The sequence below is a fragment of the Rhinolophus sinicus genome, chromosome 3 (genome assembly GCF_057876585.1).
Source record: "Rhinolophus sinicus isolate RSI-liver-muscle chromosome 3, RSI-T2T, whole genome shotgun sequence".
In the NCBI taxonomy this organism is placed as follows: domain Eukaryota; kingdom Metazoa; phylum Chordata; class Mammalia; order Chiroptera; family Rhinolophidae; genus Rhinolophus; species Rhinolophus sinicus.
Genome location: NC_142503.1, coordinates 71,332,404 through 71,352,479, shown reverse-complemented (window position 1 = coordinate 71,352,479; position 20,076 = coordinate 71,332,404).

Sequence of the window (20,076 nt, the reverse complement as noted above, 5' to 3'; positions counted from 1 at the left end):
TGTCAAGTTTCTCTTTTAACAATTATTTTTCAAGTTTATTGTTTTAACATTTCTAATGCAGGCAAATGGCACTAGCAAAACTTTCAGAATTTGTCTAATATTTTCTAAAATTGTTAAATATTAGTTACCATGGCCAAGAAGCAGTTCCTCTGTGTACATATTTTATAGATGTGTAACACTATCAAAGAACTCTGGCTTTTAAGCCTATATTTCTTTTTGAGGCAGACAAAAAGAAAAAAAAAAGATTCTCATTGTAAGCTCATCTGGAAACTAGTGCAAACCTCAGGACATCCTGAGTTTTAGCTGGCCTCTGAGAATATTTATAAAAACTGATGAAATTTCATCATTAGAGCTCTCAGTGATTGAAGCCAACATCTCCAATAAACCTCTATTGAACTTTGTGCTGAGGTTATGAGCCTGTTGCAGAGATAATTTGGAGTAGGTTAGGAGTATTTTGTTTTTCTCATAATGATTGGTCAAAAAAATGTGTGCTTATAAAATAATGGGACTGATTTTTCTTTCTAGTCTCAAAACTTATACAACTATTTATAAAATTACAATGAAAGAGTTTTCAATATTTTAAGCATAGCCATTTTAATGAAGTAAGCATACAACTATTGTTGACAACTTTAAAGAGGACAATACGTAATTGTAATTTTTGCTATGTTAATTGGAAAGCTAGCTTCAGTAACTTATAGCCACATTTGGTATACAAAGTTATAAGTTAAAATTTTCCGTCAGTACTATCTTAAATGTTTACACCAATTCTTTATACCAACTTAATACTGCAGGATTCCTTATGGGAAAGAATTATTAATTATTTTCTATTGAAATGAGAGGGTAACTCTAGTTACATGTCCCCATGACCATTGAAACATGATAGAAAATGTGAGATTCTATTTTCAGCTAAATGCTTGTGCAAAAAGAAAGATTTTATCAGCAACTGTATTATGTTTAATTGATTATTTTATTGAAGAATAATGAGGTTTATTATTAGTCTTCTCAGGGGAAACAAGAAGTAACATTCAAGCAAATAAGTGAATTATCTGTAAAATTGCCAGAGAAGGAACCTATGTTTTTATGCATGTATATAATGAAGAAATAAAAATAGAAATGAAAAAAGCTGTCATATAAGAATCTTATAAAAGTGTGGGCTTGGTCATTGTCTACTCTAAGACCTTTATAATATAATCATAGATACTTAATTGTTTGACATTAAATTCACCTTTTTTTTTTTTTTTTGTCATTTATTTGATGAAGTTAAGTTAGCTCTATCTATTCCACTGAACAGTGAAATTTTTTCTGGAAAACAGCTGCAGGACACCCAAATCTCCTTCAGCCTTCACAATCAATCTTCTACATTTTCTGAATGAAATATGTATATAAATGGTATTGACACTCATAACATTTACTATAGGAAATAATTCCTGTCCAAATCAGGTCCCATCTTTCTCATTCCAAATTTCAGACACATTTCACATTGGTCACCCTGACATTCATCTTTTCCTGACGTCCTGACACAGATTTGAACCTTGATAATCTAGTTAATGAGTTTTATTTAAGATCCCAATTACAAATCATCTTGTATTTTATCAGGATCCATAATATTTTAAGGCAAATTTCTCTTTTATATCTGGCAAACTATGTGTTTAATATTTTCAAATAAGGTTATCAGCACTTGACTAGCGATGCAGGTTGATGAAAGAAAGCAAACAATCACTTTGACAAAAGAAAGCACAGAAGAAGCCTCTTTGAAATGTATCATGCTTGATGGCATAAGAGATTCCCAAAGACCACATTTAGAGAAATAACAGTAGTCAACAGAAATGAGTTAATATTCTTGTACCTGGAAATGTTAACAGGGAAAGGACAAAACTTTCTAGGATTCAGGAATTTGAATGGTAGTGTAACAGGATATAACCAGGTAGTAGAGTCATTGATGGTTAAGATTAAAAAAATAAAATGTAATGAAAACAATGAAGAGGAAAAATCCACATAAATCTTATAGTACAAAAAAAAAAAAGGTTTTATTGACTTGTAATGATGGTAACACAAGGGTAACATATTCTAACTGGGACAGATATCTCCCACAAGACATAGATAATAAAATAACTAGTGTTTATTGACTTTACTTAAGACAACTTTCTAAGGGTTTTTGTTACATTAATTCACTTAATAGTCATAGTAGACCTACCAGATAACAGCTAATAGTTCCCAGTTTTACAGATGTGAAAACTGAAGCTAATAACACTTCTAAGGTCAGCAAATTAGAAAATGGCAAACCCAGGATTTGAACTTGGCAATTTAGAGTCAAAGTAGCACTCTTAATTATTATGTTACCATACTTCCCTTTAAATGCATGAGAAAGACAAATATGTAACCTGGGAATATCAATAAAGTATGGCATAGCTATTGTGGAAGGATGCAGAATGTTCTATGGCAATTCAGAAGAGGAATATATACATGATCTTAGAACTTACTTTTGGAAATAGGTGAACTTAAAATGAATGACAAAAATAATAACAAAGTACAAAAGATAGAAAGAAGTAATTGGACATAAAGTGTTCTAACATTCTAAAATTATCCTGAGAGTAATGAAAACAATAAATTAAATTCCACCAATAACACATTTTAATACATATTAGAATATAATGTCATTATGTAGCAATCTCTTGAGAATCCTTTGAAAGAATAATAAATAATAGAAAAATTTATACAATTGCTTCAAACAGAGGATATCAAATGGCAAATAAACATCTGAAAATCTATTCAGTAATCACCAAAGAATTTAATTCTGCTTATAGATACATAGCTGATAGGAATATATTTGTGTGTGTGTGTGTGTGTGTGTGTGTGTGTGTGTGTGTGTGTGTGTTTGACCAAAAACACACTTAAAAAGATTACAAAATACTTTCAATAGACCAAACAAGAAATAAGCTAATGTCCATCTATACTGTGGTAGATAAATACACTGTGGTATAACGATACAATGGGATACTGTTGAAAAATGAAAGTGAACAATTTACAACTAACTACATGAGTCTCACAAATCAGTGTTGACTGAAGGAAGTCAGAAAGAAAGTATGTAAAAATTAATCTGCAGTGTTAGAAGTCAGGATAATAGTTATGCTGCAAGTGGAAACACAGTGATGAAAAGCAATTTACACAAATATTCTGTGGTACTGTTAAGGCTGTGTTTCTTGATCTGTGTGCTGGTTACACAATTTGCTCCATTTGTGAAAAGTTTTAATCTGGGTACTTGTGAACTGTTACTTATGTGTATGTGTTTTATAACAATTTATTTTAATTAAACATTTACATAAATTTAAATTTTATAGGTGGAGTTAGACATAGTAGAACATATTCTCCAAGTGTGGCAAAACATAAAATGTCACTTTTAAGTTTAATTAGTTAATTAATTAATTATTTTTTTCTATTGCAGTTCACGTTCAATATTTTAGTTTCAGTTGTACTACATAGTGATTAGACATTTACATAATTTACAAAGTGATCCCTCTGATAAATCTAGTATACACCTGGTACTATACATAGTTATTACAATATTATTGACTATATTCCCTATGCTATACTTTATATCCATCTCCATGGCTATTTTGTAACTAGCAATAGTACTTCTTATTCCCTTCTCCTTTTCCACCCAGACTCCTAGTGCCCCTCCCATCTGGCAACCATCAGTTTGTTCTCTGTATCTATGAGTTTATTTCTGTGGTTGTTTGTTTGTTTATATTGTTCTTTAGATTCCACATATAAGTGAAATCATATGGTATTTGTCTTTCTCTGACTTATTTCACTCAACACAATATCCTCTAGGTCCATCCATCTTGTCACAAATGATAGATTTCATTCTTTTACCATTGGCCGAGTAATATTCCATTGTATATATGTACTGCATCTTCTTTATCCAGTCATTTATTGATGGGTACTTAGGTTTCTTCCATATCTTGGCTATTGAAAAATTGTGCTGTAGTGAGCATATGGGTGCATATGTCTTTTCTTTCTTTTAATTTTTAAAAACAATTTTTCAGTTACAGTTGACATACAATATCATATTAGTTTCAGGTGTACAACAAAGTGATTAGACATTTATACAACTTATGAAGTGATGGTCCTAAAAAGCACAGTAGTCATCTGACATCATAAATAGTTATTACAATACTACAGACTATGCTATTCTCTGTGCTCTATATTCCCATGACTATGTTGTAGCTTTAAATTTGTACCTCTTCATCCCCTCCCCGCCTTCAACCATCCTCCCAGCCCCACTCCCCAATCTGGCAACCATCAAAATACTCTCTGTATCTATGAATGTGTCTCTGCTTGGTTTGTTCATTTATCCTATTCTTTAGATTCCACATTTAAGCGAAATCATGGCATTTCTCTTGCTCTGTCTGAATTACTCTACTAATTAGTAGAGTAGGTCCATCCATGTTAATGCAGATGGCAAGATTTAATTCCTTTTTATGTATGAGTAATATTCCGTTGTATATATGTAACACCTCTTCTTTATCCATTCATACATTGATGGACACCCAGGTTGCCTCCATATTTCGGCTATTGTGAACATGTGAATGCACAAGTCCCTTCAAACTAGTGTTTTTTAGATTTCCTCAGATAAATACTCAGAAGTGGGATTACTGTATCCTTGTTTGTTTTTTTGTGATAACCTTTGTTTTAAGCTCTATTTTGTCTGATACAAGTTTTGCTACCATAGCCTTTTTCTCTTTCCATTTCCATTTTCATGAAATAACTTTTTCCATCCCTCTACTTTCAATCTATGTGTGTCTTTCGATCTGAAGTTAATTCTTCTTATCCATGAGCGTGGTATATGCTTCCATTCATTTGTATCTTCTTCAGTTTATTCAATGTCTTATAATTTTCCGAGTACAGGTCTTTAACCACCTTGATTAAATTTATTCCTAGGTATTTTTTGTAATGTAATTGTAAAAGGGGTTATTTTCTTACATTATCTTTCTGATTGCTCTTGGTGTATAAAAATGCAACTGATTTCTGGATATTAATTTTATATGCTGTTACTCTACTAATTGATTTACCAGTTCTAATATATATATACATATATCAGGGTTCTCTCTCTCTCTCTCTCTCTCTCTCTCTCTCTCTCTCGCCATATATATATATATATATATATATATATATATATATATATATATATATCAGGTCATCTGCAAATAATAACAGTTTTACTTCCTTTCTAATTTGGATTATTTTATTAATTTTTCTTGTATAATGCTGTGGCTAGGGTTCCCATGCTATGTTGAATAAAAGTGGTGAAAGTGGTAATCCTTCTCTAGTTCCTGATCTTAAAGAAAACACTTTTAGCTTTTCCATTGAGTATGATGTTGGCTGTGTGTTTGTCTGTATGGCATCTATTATGTTGAGGTATGCTCCCTCTACTCCTAATTTGCTTATAGTTTTTATCATAAATGGATGCTGGATTTTGTCAAATACTTATTCTGCATTTATTGATATGATCATGTGATTTTTATTTTTCATTTTTTTATGTGGTATATCATGTCAATTGATTTGCGGATATTGAACCAACCTTGCATCTGAGAATAAATCCCACCTGATCATCGTATATGATCTTTATACTGTATTGCTGAATTTGGTTCACTAATATTTTGTTGTGGATTTTTGCATATATGCTCATTAGGTGTGTTGGCCTATACATTTCTTTTTCTTTTATTCTCTTCTTCTTCTTCTTCTTCTTCTTGTTCTTCTTCTTGTTCTTGTTCTTGTTCTTGTTCTTGTTCTTGTTCTTCTTGTTCTTCTTCTTCTTCTTCTTCTTCTTCTTCTTCTTCTTCTTCTTCTTCTTCTTCTTCTTCTTCTTCTTCTTCTTGTTCTTCTTGTTCTTGTTCTTCTTGTTCTTCTTCTTCTTCTTCTTGTTCTTCTTCTTGTTCTTCTTGTTCTTCTTCTTGTTCTTCTTGTTCTTCTTGTTCTTGTTCTTGTTCTTGTTCTTCTTCTTCTTCTTCTTCTTCTTCTTCTTCTTCTTCTTCTTCTTCTTCTTCTTCTTCTTCTTCTTCTTTTTCTTCTTTTTGTAATGTGTACCTCTGGTTTTGAATCAGGATAATGCTGACCTTGTAAAATGGGCTTGAATTTGGAATAATGAATCTGAACTTTTTGGAATAGCTTGGAAAGGATACGTGTTAGTTCTTCTTTGAATGTTTGATAAAATTCATGTCTAAAGCCATTTGATCCAGGACTTTTGTTTGTTGGGAGGTTTTTGATTACTGATTCAATTTCATTAGTAGTAATGGGTCTGTTCAAATTTTCTGTTTCTTTTTGACTCAGTCTCGGAAGATTGTGTTTCTAGGAATTTATCCATTTATTTTAGATTGTACAATCTGCTGCATTATAGCTGTCCAGTGTGTTTTCTTATAATCCTTTGAATTTCTGTGATGTCAGTTGTCACTTTTCTGCTTTCATTTTTGAATTTATTTATTTTGGTCACCCTTTTTTTTTCATGATGATTCTGCTTAAAAGTTTATCAATTTTGTTTGTTCTTTCAAGAACTAGCTCTTGGTTTCATTAATCTTTTGTATTTTTATTTACAATTCTGTTTATTTTATTTCCTCTCTGATATTTATTATTTTCTCCCTTCTTCTCACATTGGGCTTTTGTTTTTTTTCTTAGTTTATTTAGTCATTGAAACGATTTTAAAAGGATACTATTCATTTTTTTATTATAAATGTTAATAGTAGATAATCAATTATCTGTACTAGATTTTTTATTTTATGTATATGATGATCTATCGATCTCTCTCTATATATCCTCAGATATATATTATTTGTCCTTTATATAATATGATTTAAGAATTCATATATTAGCTATATGATTATGGGCTAGGAAAGAAAATGAACCTCATTTACTTGCATGGCCATCAGTGCTAATTTTTTTAAAATTATGAAGCCATATATATATATATATATATATATATATATATATATATATATATTTAATTTCAAAATTAGCACTTATCTAATTGATTGTGAGAGAAGAAAACACAATTTTAGCCTTATTTTGAAAACAAATAGCACATGTTTCCTTCAAGTACTGGTGCTAAAGTTAAAGAAATGATCAATCTCTCATCTTTAGGATGAGGAGTCTCATGAAAAAAGTCTTTTTTTTGTCTAATAATATACACATTCTTTATTTTCAGAATGAAAACTCAGATTTCTTCCTTTTGGAAAAAAATGCAAGTTGATTCCTAATTTTTATTAAAATGATCCCCAAGTACTAATAGCGAGTATGACAAAAAAAAGTTGCCTCTGTATATTCATTTGTTACATAGGAATAAGTCTTTGTAGGTAATAAATTAATAAAGAAAATGAATGAGAAATAAAGAAGCTTTCTGGAAATGGGCATAGTTTCTAAATATTTTATGTGTATGTGGTATACTTCAGTTCAACACTGTTTTGAAAATCACAAAGGTTTTAGTTTTCTAAAACTTTTTGCTGTCGCTAGAGATTCTGTGATAGTTCTTGAGAATTAAGGTGTATGCATTTTAAAAGCTACATTCTATTCCCTAGGAATCAAAAGAAGCAGTATTATATTGGTTAAAAGAGAGAATTGTACCATAGTCTTATGAACTCTGTTTCCCTTCTCCTGCTCCCCATGAGATATGTTAGCCAAAGGACGCTGTGCAATATCATATTCGTAGAAAAATTGCCACCTAGAAATACGAAATAAATAAATGATACACTATCATTTCATCATCATGCTTTAATTATTTTGTAAAAAAATAAGTAATTAGGATCACAATCAGAGATGAACGATTTTTCCAAAGATAGAAGAAATATGTTGATAACCACAGCTGCGATAGGTAGAATAATGGCCCAAGTATGCTCATGTCCTGATCTCTGAGACTTGTGAATATGTCACAATACATGGCAAGTGAAGTTAACCTTCTGGGTGGAATTAAGATTGCTAATTGCCAGGTAGGGTAATTATCCTGGATTCTCTGGGTGAGTTGGATATAACCACAAGGGTCCTTAAAACTGCAAAGGAAAGGCAGAAGACGAGGATCAGGAAAAGAGATGTAAGGACAGAAGGAATGTCAGAATGATATGATGTGAAAAGTACTTGACTGGCAATTATTGGCCTTGAAGATGAAGAAAGAGGGCTAGGAGCCAAGGAAAATGGGTCACTTCTGGCAACTGGAAAAGTCAAGGAAAGGGATTCTTTTATATAGCCTTGAGAAGGGAATACAACCTTGCCAATACCTTGATTTTAGCCCAGTAAGAGCTGTGTTGGCCTTCCAACGTATAGAACTATAAGATAATAAATAAATTTATGTCGGTTTTTAGAGTTACTAAATCTGTGGTAATTTATTACATCAGCGATATAAAACTATACAACTCCTATGAGCTATATTTTCCAAGCAGCAAAATAGGAATGTTGTCACAGTCAACTCCTCAAGCTGCATGGGCATGGATTGGGCACCAGGACAAGCGTTCAGCAGTTTGCACAAAGCTGGGTAAGGAATCTCAAACTTATTCCAGTTTATAAAATATAAAACATGCCTCCACAGCACAATGGTGTTGGAAAGCAAAAGAATATGCTTCACTGTGCACTGTGGGGGAACTGGCAGTACAAAGATTAGTTCCACCCAGAGCTCCTAATGCTGTCACTGAGGCCTGAAAAGCACCTGCTTACACATCATCTGCTTTTACCTCTGACTTTGGTTATTGGGCAATGTTTCAAATAGTACATTTTGTGCCAATCCAAAGCAGTTCTATTTTCATTCCCTACAGATCCAGCTCTAGGAGCAGAAGGTCGTTGTGGACTAGCAATAACTTAGTGGTATTTTAATGAGAGATCCATGGAAAAAGATTGAGCTATGAAGTATGGCTTGAGATGAAATTAATTCCTGCTGTTGCAAAAGTAAATGAAGACTCAAGTAAAGGAAAAAGTTAAATTCCCCCTTGCTGCTGCCTATAATTGTTTCTCTCAGGATACAAATAAAAAAGGGAAAAAGTGGATGAGAGTCAAATATGTTGGAAAACTGCTTAAATTTAGTGCTGCCAAGTTGGCATCAGATTGAGCTATCTCTGGTACTCAATTGCCAACACCCAAAATGCAAGCCACAGAGAGAGTAACTTCACACATAGATCCTAAATCTGTAAAAATTGTTCATTCATGAATTGGCAAGAAGTAGATGGAAGAGACAGAGTATATAGAACGAACTTCCAAACTGGGAGTAAATAATTACTGAACTGTAATTTTAGTGGGAAAAAATTGTAACTTTGTTCCCAAGATATCTCTCTCTCTCTCTCTCTCTCTCTCTCTCTCTCTCTCTCTCTCTCTCTCTCTCTCTCACACACACACACACACAATAAAAGTATGAAAAATATTAGATTCATTCACATGCAGTGTATGAATCACTTTCCAAGAAGCAGTATTAATTTTGCTACTGGAAGCCCGAGCATGACATGATCATTGGATTAATCGGATCCTTACAAAGTAGATCAAATTGTTTACCCTGCCTTAGCAATTTATTTTTCCTCCTCTTTTTCAGTCAAACTAGTGATGGAGGGTAGACTGACTGCTTTAGATAAAATGTCTGAGTGGAGTCTCTGTGAATCTGATTCTTTCCATTTTCAAAACACTAGGGAAGTGAAAGTGACGTTTATGTAGTTTATAACTTATTTTCACTGTCTCTGATTATTTCAGATTGAATGGAGTTATGGAAATATGGGACCTTCTGACATCTCATGACTGATGAACTATAGCTCTGATTTTTATGATGATTGATTTTATTTCTCAATTGTTTTGATTTCTGAAAATTTAAACACTCACTTAGCATGAGATTGATACTGGTTATTTGTCATGTAGAAAATCTGACTTAGATTTATGGAATTGCTTGACATATTTCAGACCTACTTGTACATGTGAATCCCTATTATTTTGTTCATATATGAATTTGGAATAAAACAAGAATATCTGCTATAAGATTAGAATGAGAAGGGCTAGTTCTTATTTTTGGCACCAGTAATTCTGGTGACAGAAAAATAGTATAGTTTATTACATTACTCCCAGAAGAATAGAAAAAAAAAAAAAAAAAAAAGAAAAAAAAAAATATATATATATATATATATGGCCCTTCTAGCAATATCACATTAATTTAAGAATTACTGCTCTGCGAAGAACCACTGTCAGATCCTCAAATAAGTGTTTAAACAGTCATTGTACGTAATAAAAAGAAAGAAGAGTTAATACTTGGCCCCAGCTAGTCAGCAGGTATTAATTATCTGTGATACTTATACATGTCAGTGTGAGATCATCACATACAAAAGATCTTCACTTTCACTTGAAATAATCATAGGAATTTTGAGATGGAACTGACCTAAGACATAACCTTGCTAACCATCCACCTAAAGTAGGAATTATCAATGTCAGTGTCTTCGACAAGTGGTCATGCATTATTCAAATACTACAAGTGACAAGAAATTCAGTGCTTTTTTGAGTCAGGTCATTCCATTGTTGAATAGATCAATTTTCTAAAAATACTATTCTGTACGTTGAGGAATCTGCATAATTTTAATATATATATATATATATATATATATATATATACACACATATATATATATATACACATATACACACATATATATGTATATACATACACACACACACACACACACACACACATATATATACACACATTGGTTCTTTATCTGGGCTCTGTAGCTTTATAACTATTGTAGCTGCTAACATCTTTCTCTCAACTTTGTCTCAACATTGTATTACCTTTAATCCTATCTTTGGACATATTTCCCAGGGCCATTGTATATGTTGCTCATCATGTTTTGGATATGCACTAATTTTTCAAAATACTCTTTAAACTTTAGCTTGAAAACTTTATTTGGCTTTTCTAGTGTAGAACTAAAGGTGAGCTACTGGCTTTCAGTCTTTTGAACACCATTGTTCCATTTTAAAGACCATGCTTTTTTATTGTTACTTAAATAGTCTTGTTTTCTTGGGTCTCAGAATACACTTGTGGTCTATTTCATCTTATTCTTTCTGAATTATTGTTCAACCAGACTGCCTCCCCTACCTCCCAGACCTCCTTCACACACATACATAAACACACACACACACACACACACACACACACTCACTCATTATTTGTAATTGGTTTTATAAATATGAATAATGCTTCACATTTCCCCAATGCCAGGAAATATTATTGCACTTTTTAAAATTTATTGTTTTACACAATGTAGTGGCAGTTATTCCTCTAGCATAGTATAATTTTTTAAAGTGTGGCTTCTGGGTCTTCATACGAGTCATCCATTAAAAAACAAAAAACAAAAATGTTTGACAGGAATGAAGCCAGAGACTGGTCTTTGTGACATATTATAGGATTACAATCATTTCTGTTAATCATCATCCTTAATGTAATACTTTTTTGATATGATATGCAAGTTCTATTGATACTTGAAATAAAAATTTCCTAAAGCAACACATAATGTAATTAAAATTGCTAGGCATTTCCTCAGTATGTGTGTTCTGACTGGAGCTTAAATTCCCTTTAATACATGTTGTTTCACTCATTTTAATTTGATGGACTTTTTATGCCTTGTTATAAACCAGCATTACACTAGCTATTCTCACCATTTAGGGATAATTTACTGCATTATCTTTTAGCTGTTTGGGTAATCATGAAGTCATTATCAACTCTAGATTTCCTGAAAGTGTTGTATTTGGTTAGCATCTCTCTTTTTTTTTTTTTTAAATTCATCTTTGGATGTGGACACTTCTTTCACTTTTTGTGCAGATTATTTTAACTATTAGCTTTCTGTCACACTTATTGTTTTCACTTTAGTTCACCAATCTTGTTGGTGATTTATATTTTTAGAATCATTCTTCTTTCTTCTGTTATACTTCTCTCAGATTGTGTCATTAAAGTCTTTTTTTTTTCTTGATGACACTGAAAAGTAGATTCCTAATATTTAAGATGCCCATCTTGGTCCCTAAGTTATCTCCTTCAACTATTATCATTTAATTCTGAGTTGTAAACTTGTCTAAGACCCCCAATTTCTTTTTATCTGTAGCTCTAAAGCAAATCTGTTGTTGTCATTGCTTCTTGGGCCTTCCATTAAATTAAATTTCAAAAAATGAGATTTTTGTTAGACGTTCCATTTGATGTGGCTTTTTCTTCCACAAATATCTCCATCTATACCCACAATTATTGCTGCATTGGCAAATTTTTAGCCTATTTTAGGTGATCACAAATACTACCTACCATCTAGTTAATTTGTACTGCCATAATGGTCTTGCTTCCTGAGTCCTTTGTTTTACAAACTCACCTATTGGTTTATTATACTCCAAGTTTTCTGGATATTTATTCAGGTGTATATATTTTTCTTGTGCAATTCTTCTATTAAGTTTGCTTGTAATTAATAATGCACACAGTTTCTTGGAAATATATAATCAAGAGACTGATTTTACTGTGTGTGAGAACCAGTAAGGTCCATTAAAGTCTAAATGAATAGACATGAGGACAAGGTGCAACAGGGAAATAAATGACTTCATAGAAATTCTTGTATTTAGCATTTTCAGGTGATGGAGTATCTTCTGATGATGGATTTTCCCTCAGTTGCATTTCTGTTGCTTTCTTAAAAATGCAACTTCTTAAAGAGATTTTGATAGGAAAAGACTGTACATACCTAATATTTGACCCTTACCACACTCTGGAGAATACAGAGATGCAAATATCACTACTACTTCCTTCATGAGATCGTAAGTCTTCCTGGATATATGCATAAACAACGAAAGGCAGTATAAGTATAGGTGGATCCATGGGTTGTAAGCACAGTGCTATAAATATTCTAGGAAGAATATTATATTTGGTTGCTTTAGATGCAGTTTTTTTGTTGTTGTTTGTTTGCTTGTTTTTTTTTGTGTGCGTGTTATGGACTGAATTGTGTCCTCTCCAAATTCACACATGGAAGCACTAATCCCCAATGTGACTGTACTTAGAGATAGCACCTTTAAGGAGATAATCAAGGTTAAATAAGGTCTTAAGGGTGTGGCCCTAATCAAATAGGACTGGTGTCCTTATAAAAAAAGGAAGACATAACTCAATAACTTTTTGAGCCCATGGAGATCTTTCATCTCCAGATGTTACAGCAGATATAATTGATGAGCCCCACCATCCCCACCTTATTGCATCTCCTGCTTCTGCTGACTCTGTGCACTGTATTTGACTGTAGCACCCTCTATGACAGCATAAATCTACACCACACAAGTCAAGAGGAACTCCTAGTCTTCATTCAAATAAAGCTAGTCATGATACCTTTATTTAGAAACAACTTACGATTTTTATACCTATGATATAACATATATGGGTATATGAAGCTGATGTGTTCATTATAATATATACACATCAGAATTGAACTGGTGGAAAATGGCATCTAAGAACTGAAAATGGCACATACATGTCCCAAGACTATGAAAAATGTTTTACATGTATTATTCTATTTTAATCCCAACAATAATCCTGTAAGTCAGGACCTAGGTTTTTCTCCAGTTTACAAATAGGGACACTGAGGGAACAAATGCTTTAGTAACTTGTTAAAAGTCCCAAAGAAAAGCCCCACATTTAGATGTATCTTAAGACCATGGGCTTCACCATCATGGTAACTGATTTACAAAAAGAACAAGTGTTAAAATATGATGAATACATAAAATGTGACTAATTAAAATTACCCAGGCTTTCTGTGGGGATCGTCTGTTCTGCAATCTAACAAGCCTCAGTTTCTGGTAGTTTAGATTAATGAGTAGGCCGTATGTGAGTACTTCCTCTCAGTTAGGATGTGATATGATAATAAAGACTAAAAGGAGTGAGCAATGATCATAATGAGTATATTGAAAGCTTTGGGAAGAAGTACCCTTAGTTTATGAATTCAACTAGTTAGATTGATATGTGACATATTCTAAGGTTTCCAGTATGGCTTTGTCCTAGTTGAAATGTACCCTTTAGAAATATATTATCTTACCAAGAACCTAAATGCAAAGTATGTATTAAAAACAGAATAAAACGAAAAATACTCTGGGCTACACAAGTAAATGTACAGAGGGTATTATTATTATTATTATTATTATCACTATTTCAGGTATCTTTTGTGAAGGTTTGTTTAAAGATAAAATCTTTTATTGAGGAAAACCATGAGCATATATTTAATTTAAAATTATTCTAATCCATGCATATATCAAAAAGTGAAAACAGGATTTAACATCCACCTATTTTTCACTACAGGGGAAAAAATACAGAACTAAGTAAAAAAAAATACAAGTTTGAAAGGACTTGGAGTGAAGTGAACAGTATAAATTCATTAAATCTGAAAACTAACATTATGCAGCAGTCTTACATTGGGTAAGATAATGTAAAAACACTCTAACAAAACAAAGAATCAGAGCCTAAGTTTGGACAATAGATGATGTAGTAAATGGCTGTATCTCAATTTTGGCTTCATGTAGTATACAACATCTGAGTCAGAGCCCAGTGGCTTACTTCCCAAAATCTCAAACTTCTGAGAAACGCTGTTTAAAAATAAGAGTGAGAAATTGCTACCAGAAACCTGAGCAACATAAGAGAACATTTGTTCCCCTTCATATCAATAATGACAGCTCTCTGGCAGGAAAGAAAAATGGATTATGAAGTCTGAGAATGCTACTCTTTACATGTGAGTTTGGGCTAATCTCCACTTCCTGTGGAGATTACTCTGTCCCAAGCTCTAATTCTTTTCCTAGCCTCTTTTGCTATACCTTTTCTTCTTCGCTTATTTAATAATTTTCTCTTCATTTCCTCATCAATATTACTCTAAATTCCTGCCAGAGACCTCTCCAAGTCTTGAAAATACAAGGATGTAGATTAATTAAACTTATGAAGAACTCTTGATTCTGGTGGAAATTAAAGAAGAGTAATAGGAACTTATTTCTCATTTATGGAGAATCTACCTCACATGCCTCATTTTGTTTCATCATCGCAACACACCTGGTTCTGCTTAACATACATAGAAACTGGGGCTTATAGTTTTGAAAAAAGTTGTCAAAGAATTGGAGATACATAAGCCAATTATATTTGAGTTCAAAAAATAAATCAGCAACTTTAAGACCATGTAAATGTTATTATTGAGGTACAGAAGAGAGACACTCAGTGAGATCTCAGTATATCTAAAGATAGGGGAGAACAAATTGTTACAAAAGGCTCAGGGGAAAAGATGACGGGAACTTAGATTTGAAAAAAAAAAAAAGGAAATGGTGATCTGGGCATAAGAACCAGTATTTGCAAAGGCACAATACTTTGGGAAACATAGGATATTTGGTGAACCATATTTTATGAACTATATCTGCAATCACAGGATACATAGTGGAAATGGTAGGCACAGACTTTGAATGGAAATCAGAAATGAGAGGAAGAAAGATCTGGTAAAATATGTTACTAAATTTAAGCTTTATCCTGAAGGCAGTGTAAATCCACATAGAGATTTTTAGCAGAGTAATTGACAGAATCCACATAGAGAATCCACATAGAGATTTTTAGCAGAGTAATTGACAGGTTGGAATTCTAAAATTTACTCAGAAATAATGAGGAATGGGGAAAAATAGTATAGGAGAGACATGATGATGGTAAGTACTCGAGTGCTAGTAGTATAAATGGTTGCAGCACTTTGAGAGATATCCTGGAGTAACTAATTTTGTACCCAGCAAAGCCCTTTTATAGACAGAATGCACTTATCAAAGCTTGGTGCTTGGTGATTGGTTTCTACATTCATTTTTTTTTAATGACTAAGAGGGAATAGTTGGGACTCATATATGATAGTAGTACATTGCTTTTAGAATGATATACTTTTCAAAGATTGTACTAGTAATGCAAAACAGATTAATGCTTCATCTGAATGTATTGCTGATTGCATGTGTACATGTGCGAAGATGTGTAACCACACTTCCAGTTATATCCCACATACTGCCTACAAGACTTATAGGCTACGTACTACACAAACAAAAAAGTTCTACAAAATAGATCTTAATAACATTCATTGTATTTTCTTTACATAACAATGCTGTTACAAATTTGTTATTTTGAGCTTAATATTATTTAATTAAAGCAAACCTGAAGTAATAATAATAGTTACAGTTCATTTTCTGGGCTATGTTTTTGCTGTCATTTAAGAAGAAAGGTATATGAAAAATTATTTTTAAACAAATCTTTAAACTATACCGCAGAACCAAACACCACTCCCTATTTCTATTTTGGTTGTGTGGAAGTTCTCAGTTATTAAGCAATTGCTTTGTACATTGATACAAATTTTATCAGCAGTTGCACGAAATTTTTCAGTCCCTGAAAGGGATTCTGAATAAATTGTTTGTTATTATATCATTGTGTATTTCAATATGCTACTCACCGTGCAAAGTGGATTCTTGTAGTTCCTTTTGTTTAATAAGATATTTCAGCTTACTCATTTATTTTCTTTCTCCTTGGTATTAAACTTCACTAAATGCAAAACATCATTTATTTTGCATTGTAGTTTTGGATCTTGTTTTTATTAATATCCTCTGTATTTTTTCTTTAACATCCTTTAAATACGATTTTTAGAGCAAGAGTCTGTGCTCTTTTAAGACTTTTACTCTTCGACTTACACTTTTATTCTCTGACCTACCCTCTAAAATTTTTTTCTCATTTTTCCTATACTATAAACATATTGAAAACAATATATATTTTCTTCTTCTAGTATTTGACTTATTATCTTTTAAAAATGGACTTTTATTTTATGTCCTTGTATTTTTTTCTTTCAATTTCATTGTATCACTTGTTTGTTGTTCTTTTGGAATACAGTATACAAAAATCCGTCTCTATTCTGTTTTCATCTATACTTTAGGCAAAGTGTGTTCATAGTACAGTCCATTTCTCTTCTTTTAAAACCAGTAGCCAAACCTATAAAATAGGTCTCATGCTCCCTCTCTAACACCCAGGGTTATTGCAGTTTTCTATTCTAAGTTTCAGCAAACAAGCTAAGAAATACCGAGCCCATATATAAGGTCATGCAGCACAGTGTACACCGATGCTCAACAACTGTGTGTTTCTTGAGTAACAGAGTAGTATACAAAGGTAGAGGCTGAAATCTGTACAGCATTAGCCTCGTGAGTAGGCAAAAATGCAGCTTTCCATTCTTTCCTTTTCTGACGGTGGATACATTTAGTGAGACAGAAAAATAACCATGTGCTTCATCATGGAAATCATTATGAATTTTTGTTGAAAATCTATTATATGCAGAACAATGTTTCAGATTCTTGAAGCTGTAAAGAGTTATAAAACACAGATCCTGATTTTAAGTGCTTTTAAATTTGATGAAGAGTTAACAGTTATATGATACATGCAACATGTTTTTTGGATCCAGAAAAGAATGAGGCAGGATATTTATTTACTATAAAAAACAGATTGGAAGTTAAACTTTCTGATGAGTTCACATGATATTTTCACTTTTCTTTGCTTTGTTCTCTTTAGTACACTTCTTTGGAAAAACAACAAAGGCTTAGCCATACCCAGAGTGGGCTGTAATGGTGAAATGTGAGGGAGGGAATTCCCCTAAAGACACACACACACACACACACACACACACACACAAAGTTCAGATATGGTATCTTTAAATCAACTTACAATAACTCATCCTCTGATCAGCAAGAGTAGTGCAATGAAGATAAGTAAGTTATAAATAACTCTAAGAAACAGAGTAAATAGCATTAAAACAGTTCTATATATATAAGCAGAGCATAAGTTAACATTGTCTACCTGTATGAAGTGTATAATAGATGTGAAATGGATCATAAAATAAAATTCAAGTTTATCTTTACAATACATCTATTTAATATTACTAAACAAAAGTTTAAAAATGAAACTATAAAATGAAATGTTTGTAAATATTTAGAATATTTAGAGTATTGCTAAATATTTACAATGCTCAACCTAACAACAACAACAACAAATATATATATGTATATATATAATAACTCTTGCGCTATTCATATGTAAAAGTCTTTATGAATCACTAAAGAAAATTAACATATCTTACTATTAAATAAAAGGATCGGATATTCAACTCTTAGTAAGAACTAATTGTTTATGTTTTTTTTTCTCTAGCTATCCAATTACCTATCTCTATCATTTAGCTATCTATCCATCTATGTATCTGCCTGTAAAGATATGGCTTTATGGTAATTTCTGAAGTACAACTTTGTATAGTTTTAATATTTTCTATGTTTTTTCCTATTTTCTAAACTTTCTACAAAAATTAGATGTTGGAATTACCATAATCAGAAAAAAGTGGCAGATTTGTGCATAAATTTTCATAGCCTTCAAAAAGCTGTTTATGCCAAAATATTTCCAGAGACTTAGAATGGAGTAACGCTCTGTGAGCCCTTTATTTACTTTTATAACTCCATCCTATGGAATCATCCAGAGACATAATAAATGATTATTCACACGAGTAAATTAATATCAGCATAACTTATAAACATTTGGAAAGAATCTAATTGTAAACAATTAGAAAATGCTTAAGTATTCTTTAAAACAATCATGAGATGGAATATTATACAACCAGTGAAATCATACTGGGAATTAATATTTAATGAATAAGGAGCATGTTCATAATAGCACGTAAGAAGAAATACGTACAAACACTATCTATAGCATGTCAATATTGGTTCATACACCGACACACCTTTAGCCCCACATCAGTCTTATATGTTCATAGAATAATACCAAAAGGAAATACATTGATATAGAAGCACTTTCAATAGGATTTTGATTTTCTTTTTGATACTTTAAAATATTGTACATCAAAATTATATTGGTATTATGAGAAAAAGATAAGTCTTGAAAAATTTGAGCTAGTTGTCAATCTAGCTCAGATATAATTAGATTTTATAGGAATGGATATAAAAAAAGCGATAGGGCATTTTCTCATTGGGCTTGACATGTAATTATGAAAGTGAGACAGAAGAAATAGGAAAATGGAAAATGTAGTTAGTCCCCTGTGGATGTGTGAATTTCTTAACTACTAACTACTGGAAAACACACACTAAGAAGGGTTCTGTGGTTGGAAGATAGATTCATAATTTAAGAATGAGGATGTTGGAAGCTATTCAGAAGTCATTTTACTTTCAGCAGGACTAGATGGGTACCGATATTATATTGTCTTGTGGCTGAAAGAATAGCCTGGAGGAAGTTATCCTGAGTAATTTCCATGTGCTGCGTTTATGTTGTGGCCTGCCAGAGAGTTTTTCTGTAAGTACTGTCAGGAGTCTTGATTGCCAGCAGGCTCCCTGGCCTGATGCATGTTCCAAGACTCCAGATTCACAGATTAGACACACAGGGTACATATCGAATTTTGATGAGCATCTCACTAATTACACCGTTGCAACCTTATGTAATTACCAAGAGGTTGAGGAGAAAAAGAAAATAAGCCTTGCTTGTTTCCCTAAATAGCCAAAAGAATTTATGCTGCTATATTCTTAAACAATGTCCACGTCTTTGTAGTATAATTTTGAGATTTAACAAAAGTAAGTGGATAGGAAAAGACAGGAAGCAAGGATCAGTATTTTTTTCCCCCACTGTCCCAAGTAACAAAACAGATTCAATATGGTTTTAATGGTATTGTATATTTGAGTGAGAAATTTTCAAATAGTCCTTGACATAAACTGCTGAAAAGTTGAAAATTAAGTCCAGTTTTCTGATTTTTCTAGCTGTGTGACACTGTTGTTATTTAAAACCTCTCAATTTCAATTTCCTTTTCTATGAAATCAGGGCAATAACATCTACTTGATAGTGTTGATGTGGGCTTTAAATAAGATTGGAAGTACAATGCAAAGCACCAAATAACCGTAATATTGTTAATTCTCCACCCCTTTTCTTTTTGAATTAACACTTGCAGTTAGTGAGACTACAGAACTTCTTTTCAGGTGTGTATGTGTTCAATTTTTAGATCAGCCATTTATTAACTGGCCCTTTTTAAGCCTGAGTTTCAATTT